Genomic DNA, 10,806 nt, shown 5'->3' with positions numbered 1-10,806 from the left:
TTTCTCCTAATGTTGTTATTTTTTTCAAATATAGATATAAAGAAATATTTTCTTTTCTGCTAAATAATTCAAATCGTTTTTTTTTTCAATTTCACAATAATCACCATTACATATATACATATTATACAATTATAATGTAAGCTTTGTGAATATAGCTTTTTTATGTTCGAGACAATGGGTACAATCGTCTCTGGTCTGAAATTATATACCTATAGATAGAGTTGTATAATATATATTCCATCGGTATTCCGAAAATTAACATTGTCACTCTGACAATTTAAAGTATATTTTGTCGGAGATCATCTTTACTGTTTTATTGGCTGCTGTAAAAACTAGGAGGGGAAGTACATAGACAAGAATTACTCCGATTTCGATACTCAATTATACTCTTAGTCCAACTAGTACTTACACTTATAAACCTCCAAGATATCCTTAGCGCTACTCACCGTTATTTCACATACCCTAGTGATTACTTTGTACTTAGTTGTTCTACCTTTAAGAATTAAATAATTACTATAACATTATTGGAAAATTAAAAACCTTGTTCAGATTGCTAACTAGAAAAAGATTCGTATTCGCTCCATATCATTTTAATCGAGCTATTTAAATGTTATAATATATAAAGAGGCTGTAAGGAAAGAAGGGAAGGGATATTTGAAGTAATAATGAAAGAAACATTGAGTTACCCCAAATATGCTCACCCAGTCACGTAATCTTGACCAAAAAATAAAATAAAAAGGGCTTGAACTGGTACTTTTGTAAAGTGTGAGGAGAATAAAACTACAATTTTTCCATAAACAATTATAATCCCTAACCAGTACCTGAGAAAAAGGACAAACGTGGCAGCCCAGTTAAAAATTTAAATCTATCTATATTGAAAATGATGATTTTTTTTCTCCATTGATTTCACCTTTCATCTTTGAGTATACGTCTTAGAGAAATACATACATAGAGACGACAAAGGGATTGCCTTTGGAAGTTCGGCATAGTAAGGGTGCAGTATATTGCAATCTTTAGTCAGTTGTAGTGGACATTAGCTATGGCTAAGGGTGTTTTATAATTTCAACGTCAGTTGAAGGAAAAATGTTGATTGACAAACTTTTTATATTACCATCAGAGTCAGTGTGACTTGAATATAATTTCCCCAATTGGAATTGACTATTATTAAATCAATTAAGTTAATCTATGACTTCAACAAAAAATGTTATAGTACCCTTTGCGTCATACCGACATTTCCATCTAAACTACAAACTCAGACTGTAGACCGAAATTTAATATTTTCATATTTTGGACTGATCTCAGGACCATTTTTCTTCCCTATTCTGATTTTGAGTTATACTATGCTGCGCATATATCCTACCCATCTAACTTCATATGATGTCATTCTAGGTTAATGTTCACAATTTTGAAACACAAACAACGGCATCAACAACTCATTAATAGAATTGGTATAGTCCTTATTCTTAATGAGACAAATTATTTTTATTTGGGATCAATCTAGGCCGAATTTTTCTTTTGCACCGAGCAAGACGAAATGTTTTTTGAGATCTGTCCAGATCAAATTTTTTTAAAGAGCCGAATTAGTTCTTTCAACTAAAACTCATGAAAGTCTGAAACCGATCTAGGATTTCAGACCAAAAGCCAATACTAGGGAATAAGTACATACTATATATCTTTGCATCAAAAATAAAAAAAATCTTCCCTCTCTTTCTAATTCTTCATTTTTTAAGCATAAATACATAGTATTATGTTATGTTATGTTGTAAATATAAACATATTTACATTTTTATGAGGCTCCATTAAACTTTAATCAAAAACAAAATGTAAGGGAAGAGAGAAACTAACTAGAGACACCAGGTTCCATCTTAATAATTGATTATAAAATACTTTTTTTCTGAATTCAAAATTTTTTGAGTTACTACTAAACGACAAAACTAAGACAATTGATTTATTTGTTTGCTCTGGGTGTAGCCAGCATTGCCTGGACTTATTTCTTAAATTATAACACAAAGTGTTTCAACGCCTTTGTTACCCCTTTTGTTTATAACTATGAATAATTCTGCTCAAGTTTAAATTTAAACTTTTATATAAAAATTAGAAAGATTTCAAAAATAAATTCTACAAAATTATTACAAATTGCAAGCACAGATACAAAAGTACTTTTTTTAATAACACTATTATAGTACTTACAACTTTCTGTAAGATATATAAACTCTTTTTAATATCTACTAAAGAAACAACGTATAACTGAACATAACTTTTATTTGTTCATTTTATTTTGTTTTGAATTTTTTTTAACATAACACACCACATACGTTCGTTGGTATATTCTTTCTTTTTTTTAAGATCAAGTAGCCACGCTAGTATATGATATGTAGAGCATACTCAAAAATGAGTACACAAACTTTTCTTAACTGATATAAAATTTATTTCTACACTCATTATCCAAATTGGAGATGTAATATCTCCCATACGACGTCTTTCTTTAATGAATCACACTTCCAAGAAATCATCTTATGTTAGTATAAACAAAGAATTCTTAGTTTAAAAAAAATGAAATATGTACCCATGATTTTTGTTAATACTTCCAAGAAATCTTTTTGTGCACACATATTTTAAAATGCATCAATCTATATTTATACATAAGTAAACTGTAGACATTTGGCAATTTTATTAATACTCGTCTTAAAGTTCCTTTATTACTTTGAGTAAAATTCATATTCCACCATATGATCTTGTCCAAAAAGAGAGAGAAAAAAGGAATGAAATGAGTTGGTAGTTAGCCAGGGCTCCCACTAAAAATCCCTACATTTCTCTACGCATATATTACGTCATAAATATGTTCGTTTAATGATGACGTAGAAAAAAAATTGGCTCAAAAATTTAAATTGCGCCTGGACTTATATAAACAGAAACTTTAATATTTGTATGGCCGAATATTTAAATTATATTATTAAATACCACGGAATTCTAAGGGGATGAAAGACCTATTTTCTGGAAAAAAGAACAAATACAGTCTTTAATGATATTGAGTTTTATATTTTGGTTATGAAACAAATTCCAGGAATATTTTCAGATCACTTGATTTTTTCCTCCAGAACGAATATTCCAAAAGTTCCTGACTAAGAATTATTCCTCGACGACAAAGTATCTTTTGATTATTCAGGGGTTGCTCACTCCTTTTTCAGCATTGTGATTTGTCTGTGAGAGTATTGCCAAATGAAGGGATTTCAAAAATACAACCAATAATGCTACAGAGGATGGGAACAAACCTCAAAAACGGTGTTTGATGTCTGTTGCTGTTGATAGCAATTCTTTCAAAGTATATCTCCATTCAGGCGCGGAAACGTCAAAGATACACTTCTAAAGCCACTATGTCTGCTAGGATATCAAGTGAAAAGGAAGGCATCATTCTAACAGAGCAAGCTTTTGTCCTAGCGAACTGTGTCAATGGTTTCAATAACGATTGCTCAAATTGTCAATTAAACACTTCCAAGTAACATCCATTCAAAAATAAAACTGAAGACTTGCATAATTTTATTACCTGATAAAGTTACCTCCAGAAATCATTCCAATATATTTTTTTTTAATGTTAAAAAGGATCTTTTATTCGTATCATAAGAACTTCACAGTAAGCCTCATGCTTATTCAAGACATTATAACAGAAAACAAGGCCTGAAAGTTTACTAAGAAGATATTTTCAATGCTAATAAAATGATATATAGAAAGAAAAGGATGTATAGCATGAAGAAATTACTTTTACTGAAATTTCAATTGTGTTCGTCGTTTCTGACTTTGTATCCAAATAAATGTTTTTGATACTAAAATCTCACTTGCGATAAATACAGCTCATGGTTTCACAAATTTTCACTTCAACTAGTCAAAAGTAATAAACATTTCTACATAACAAGATTAATGGTAGCTTTAGTTAGAGTAAGTTACTCTACTTTTTATAAAGTTGTGTAAATATACCTTATCTATAACCTCATAATGAGGTTGTAAAATTATTTATGTATGTATTACTTGTGGTCTACTTCCACAGTTCATAAAGTAATAATGTTTAAAACACGAAGGTAAATTTAAAAGTAAATTCATTGACATATTGATTTAAAGAATTCAGGGGTACACTTTATTAATTATTTTGCTAATTTGATTTAAAAAACATAATATATATGAATAAATATATTTTATTTCTATAAACATTCAAACATGATAAAGAAGTTTCAAAACTAAAAAAATTTCAAAAACAAAAAAAGAAATTTGTAACACGAAATTAAGATATTTAAGGAAATAATTCTTTTAATGTACATCTATAATTTAGACTGGAAGAGATAGAAAATATAAAGGAATCACGAGTATTTAACATAGTAATATACCTAGGATGAATATTATAAGTACGCTGTGTGAATGATTTAAATTTTATGATTAAGAATAATAGATTCTTTTATTATAAACAACTACTTTACTTAACTAAAAAGAACGAATCAAAAAAGTAAAATGTTAGGGTTAGTCTTTTCCAAACTAGGATATAACTTTAACAATTATTATCAATAACAGCAGAGGTGGAAATAGTCCCGATATTGGAAATACGAATAGCTCTGGAGTGACTGACGTATTCATTTTTGAGACAGATTAGAAGTCACTATCACAATCCTTGATGTTAATTTGTATCTTCATAAATAATGAATGATGCTTCTATTAAAGAAGATGATATCCAAAGATATAGCCATGATATCTTCTTCTCTTTTTTAAGTCTTTGGCCAAGTTTATCGTCGATGCTGACATTTTGGTCCAGTGTTCCTCCACAGATATCTTTTGGGTGGTGATATTTGGTAGTAACTAGCACAGTCTTTTTCCCCAATAACATTTTGCACAAAGAAGTCGTGGCATTCAGGTTTGGTGATGCCAAAAATGTTCACAATTTTAAAACACAAGAGACGTCAACAACAAAGTTATCATCTATAGAATCTGTCTTGACTGAATGTTAAACGAGACAGATCAATAACATATTCATCTACAAATCTAGATAATTTTTATATTCGAGACCAATCTAGACTCAATTTTTATTTAAGATAGGTCCAAACAGAACTTTTTAAGAGAAAAAATTATTTCAATCACTAAAAATAATAACGGTCTCATACCGCTCAAGGACTTTAAGACCGAAACCCAACACTAACATGTAACGTAAACTATAGGACTGTAACTGTTTTGATGTTTGATATATAAATAAAGAAGGGGTTTGTGTATGAAAAAAAACAAAGTTTAGCAATCAGAAATTGTAAAATGGGTTTTGGAGAATGCTTTTTCTTCTTTTTTGATCTATGTATAATAGACAATAGTTCGTCGTGATGTTAACTTCTTCATATGAATTAAGCATTATTGCCTATCTTGGGTGCAAATTGATTTAAAAATACATAATTAAATAAATATATATGAATTGAAATATAATTACATTATTTTCCCTGCACTATAGTATTTTCAAAGTAGAAAGGTCTGATATTAACAAGGGTCTTCATTCAGTAGTATCATGTATCTCTCTCCCGCTTTCTCCTGGCGTTCTTACAAAAATACAATTTCTATTCATACAAAAAGCCTGTTGCAAACGGTTTCCAGTCTCCCCTACTATTTCCAATTTTATCAAATATTTAAACTTTTTCCCAAGTTGTTATTTTTTTCAAATATAGATGTTAAAGAATACTTTTTTCCGCCTATTAAATAATTCAGAACGCTTTTTTTTCTTCATATTACTACATATACACACAGCAATACCTGATACCGGGTGCGGTGAAAAATCTTTACACTTTCAATCTAGAACTTTATCAAGATGTATTTCAACAGCCAATTGTAATAGGGTATACCAATAAAATAAAAATAACTAATATAATGTCATGGCTACCCTAATCATCGATGTAGCCCCCCTTGGCAGCAATGATGGCTTCCAGGCGGCTACGGAAGGCTTTGCACCTATTGTGGATGTAGTCCTCAAACATGGCATCCTTGTACTGCTTGGCAGTGCCTTTGGGTTGTTGATATTTGGGCGACAGATATTGCAGGCCGTGGGCTCAACATGCACCCAAAAAATGAAGTACAATGGGTTGGTATCTGGTGAGTAAGGGGGGCAGATTTTCTTTGGCTAGAAAGGCAAGTTGTCTTCTAACCACTTTTAGGCCTTAATGGACATGTGTGTAGGCATACTATTCTGCAGTAACATCACATTCATGTCCGGGTAGTTGGTTTGGATCCATAACTGCTATGCAATCTCCGTTAGTTTCTTGCCATCGCCCAAAAGTGCACGTACCAAAATTCATTGGTCACGTTCAAATGACATTTTCTCGGCTTCTAAGACACTTCGGAAGATCTATTTTTTTTTTTTTTTAGTATTTGATGAGAATAATTTTAGTGCATTCACAAAAATCTTGATATATGTAGCTAAAACAAAGTGTAAATATTTTTTTGACGCAGCCTGTACATACATATATAGAAGGTTTATCTTTATAAAAAGCAATATCCAACAAAAAGAATATATAAACAATTAAAATATCACAGTGTATGCTACACAATTCCCTCCTAAGGGCCTTCAAGCCAACCAAAAAAACACTTTATATAAGAGTAGCACTAAATATTAATAATAAAGCAATTAAGGAGGGATTGAGAAAAAAGACAGCCTCCAAACGATCTCTGCAACACTTTAAAATGCAAAATAAAGGATACAATGATCCAGAAACAATATGTGAGATCATTATTTGATCCATATCTCACTCCTAAACAGTCCTACCTGAGATACCAGGTCGCCTTTGGAGTGTGTTATAAAGAGCCTTGCAAAGACTGCAACAAAAATAAAACGCTCACCCATGTATTTCGTGACTGTGAATATTTAGAAGGAATATGGTTTATAATGGCTAAACGACTCCCTCACTAACTAATGAGAGGGCCCACCCAAGAGGAAAAAATTCAACGACATGGCTCTTCGGTTCAGAATTGGGTCCAAGTCCATTACAAAACATGATTGCAAGGTCCAATTATGACAACATTAAACTTAACAAAAATATAGCCTACGCTGCTCTTAATGAATTTCCCTTTTTATCATGCGTGTTGTGATTGTATTTCTAATTAGATGTTTTATACAAATTAGTCCGATGTTATTTTTTTATTTTTATTATTGTTTATAGGTGAGGTTGTTGTTGTTGTTGTTTTTTCTGGCCTCCCTTTTTCGTTTTCTTTTTAAGATTGTTTTCTTTCAAAGAAGAAAAAATCTTTCTATAGTTAAAAAAAAAAATATATATATATATATATTCTATCTGAGTCTGGACTCTGAACGTGGGTTTTTATTTAACTTGGACTTTGAATATAAATACTTGGAAAAAATGAACTCAAATACAGATTCAGTTGATGTAATTAATTAAACTTTGGTGAAATAATAAATGATATTTTTCAAAGAAAAAAAATATATATATATAATGACCTATGACATTTTTTTAGCCTATACTATTCTTTGAAAGAAGCCATATTTATCCTTTTATGTAAATAGCTCAATATTAACAATTTCATAAAATATAGGACTTCAGGCAGATTCATAAAAAAAGAAAAAGAAAAAAATTAAATATCACACTCTCATACATAATTGAAAATGTAGCAAATATTTCACTTTTTGTGAAAACATAAAGAAATGCCGATGTAAAAGTGTTCCATTGGAAGAAAAAAAAATATGATTGATAAAGCTTAAACCATTTATATTAACATACTGCTAAAGTGTTGATATTTTACATTTCTTGAAAGAAAAAAAATCATTTGGTTTAAACGGCTTTTAGTTAATTTAACAAATTATTTTTTTTCATAAGTTTTTATGAGCACTCAGTTTGTATTTATCAGATCGATAGTAGAATTTAAAGGAAATTTAGTATTCTGCCCATCTTTCTCTTCGGTAGCGATGGACATCCATACGATTTGACTGATATACCATAATAAAAATTGTGTGTACGTTTATTTTTTGCTTAGATAAACAAAAAAGTGATATTTTTATGTTTATGATTTCTTTTTTGGAGAAAAATACCTATATAGCCAAATTCTGTCATATTAAAAAAAAAGAGAAGAATATATATATAAAAAATAATGAATGTGACTGAAGATGAGATTTAGCAAAGAGAGTATGTAGCTAAAGCTCAGCGCGTCATATTTAAAAAAAGAAAAGGAGAGTACATATACATACTATTAAAGCAAAGTTCAAGGACGCTAAATAACTCCAAGCAATGCTGGATTCTCCCACTAGTGAGTTATATCACAATGCAGCACATTCTTGAAACTTTGTCAATTACATTTGTGTATCATAAGGAACATTTTTAAGTGTCTATATCTTTACTTTTTTTAAAGAGGGAAATAATTGACACATTAATGTATTAGTTATGGTATTAATAAACTAGAATTTCAAATAACTATAAGTACAGACGACCTAGGAATGTTGAACAAAAAAAAGTATTTATATTTTTTTAACAAATAAATTGAATGACTTCAAATATATAGAAGTATTTATCACCGAAACATGGTTAAATGATCATATTAAAATAAAACTTATTGTTGAAATGTCCTCCTATGGGAATTTTGTTTTATCTGAAATTATTGTACGTAGTATTTATTTTGTATGTGATGATAGCAATATTAATGCTGTATTAGTATCATTTGCTGATACTAATGATTAACAAATAAATATATTTATAGTGGTCTAAAAATCCCAAATAAGCATTTGAGACGTTTATTTAACAAACATATCTGGCCATGCAATACAAAAACAAACTAGAATTACTGTTATTCAAATTGAGTGTCGATTACCCAATTAGTTTTGTTCGACAGATTATGCTACATTTCCATTACATATTGACAAATTATTCTTATCAATCCTTTGGGTGTGCCGCAAATTGCACTTAAGGTAGCTGAAATAGATAGGCAAAATAAAAGAATGTGAAATTGATGATTTTATTGTTAAACAGGACATATCGATACCAATATAAGTCTTTTAAATCAAATAAAGATTATCAACTATAGCTAAAATTCTTGCATATTTTAATTTATCCCACAAAATTGAATACAATTGTAACAATACCTGTATTGTATCATAATACTATATTTAGGTATTGAACAATATTACTAGAATTATAGTTGGGATGAACGTAAGACTGCGAGGAGATGGCGGGAGGGAGACAATGGAATTATTTCAAATTGGGATTAATGCGTAATGTGAAATAAGAAATGAGTTGGCCCTGTGTGTCAAGGCATTCAATTTACGATGATTGAAATAGATCTCTCCAACAGAGTGTTCGGATTTATATCATCCTTCCATTTCTAGGAATTCATATTTTCCCATTTGGATATCTTTGTTAGTTGGAATACGTCTTCTCATCTTCTCCTCAACTTCAAGTTTGACTTATTCAAGGGATATCGCTTCTTTGTGTCTCACTCGATGGATTTCATCTCCTTTAATGCCAGGATCTTTCATTAGTCAGATGTCCCTTAGCATCAAAGTCTCTATTAGTTACTTCTCACCTCAGGAGTCATCGCCTTTATGCTCAAGAATACGACCATTACTCCAAATCTTCAATGGAATCATCATATACTTATATCACTTCTATAAGAACAGATGACTTCCATAAAGAGAACGCATATTCGAATCAAAGCCCCAATGAACAACAAAGAGACTTTTCATACTCAACTCACAGTTTTAAATTCTTGAGTCCCATCCCCTTTAAGTGAACGCTGCTTCATCTCCTACTCTAAGAAAAAATAATTATTTCAGTGTCCTGGCGGCATGAAACAATTGTCTAAGTCACACTTATATCAATTTCATTTAAATATATTACCAAATTCGTGCTGTAGTGTCTAAGTGAACAATTTTACATTATAAATACTCCAAACCTCACTCCTGATTTCGTCATATTTGTAAGTTTATCTTAGGTGAAAAAAAAGGAGAATGTCACTTTAGACTATCTCTTCGCAATATATACTTGTCTGCAAAGCATATTATGTATTTGTTGTTTTTATGATGTCATGTCACAGTACTATAGATTGATGCAAGTTTTGTCTATGTACTTTATAGTTCAAATAAACCGTCCGGAGGCTATACTCAGGCGGGTATGGAGGGCAGCCCCAGCAGGGGGTGTTAACTGACAAAAACACACACAATGTTTTAAGCTTCCTTAAGTAATCTAAGGGGAGAAAGCTTCTGTACCTTACGGGGTGAAGTCTTCCGCAGATCACTCCCAGACTTTATGTATTGATATCGTATTTCAATTTCTCATGATATCAATATTTTTTGAAAGCTATATAATATATGAGGTAAAATAATAAATTTAAATTGTGATTCCTCCTTTTCTTATTTTTTGTTCAAAATTGTTATTGTTCACAAACTACAAGATATTTAATACACTTTTGGAAAAATGGTGCAGTCGAGGGGGTTGGCATGTAAGGGGCTCAAAAGTGTCACTAAAGAGTTCAAAATACTCATTTAAGAGAACCTTGAAACGGAGGAGATGGGGTTCCTTCATTTCTGGTGTCAAAAGTGCCTTTTTCACCCTCACAAGGCTCTATCCATCAACTTTTTTTATAGCTCTCTGGACAGCCAGGTGTGAAATCCCGATATCTCTTGGGTGTACCCTCATGGACTTGAGCAGATTGGCCTGGGATGTTTTCATTAACTCCTCCGGGTCCACTTTGGCATTTTTGACACAACCATTCTTCATCCCCAACGATTGGACTAGGTAACGGTGTAGAAGGAGGTTTTAGAGACTGTTTGGAGTGCGTGAATCGATATTTGTCGAT

The sequence above is a fragment of the Lepeophtheirus salmonis genome, chromosome 5, assembly GCF_016086655.4.
Source record: "Lepeophtheirus salmonis chromosome 5, UVic_Lsal_1.4, whole genome shotgun sequence".
NCBI lineage: Eukaryota > Metazoa > Arthropoda > Copepoda > Siphonostomatoida > Caligidae > Lepeophtheirus > Lepeophtheirus salmonis.
The sequence above is the reverse complement of the archived record's forward strand: the minus strand, read 5'-3'. Positions refer to the sequence as shown.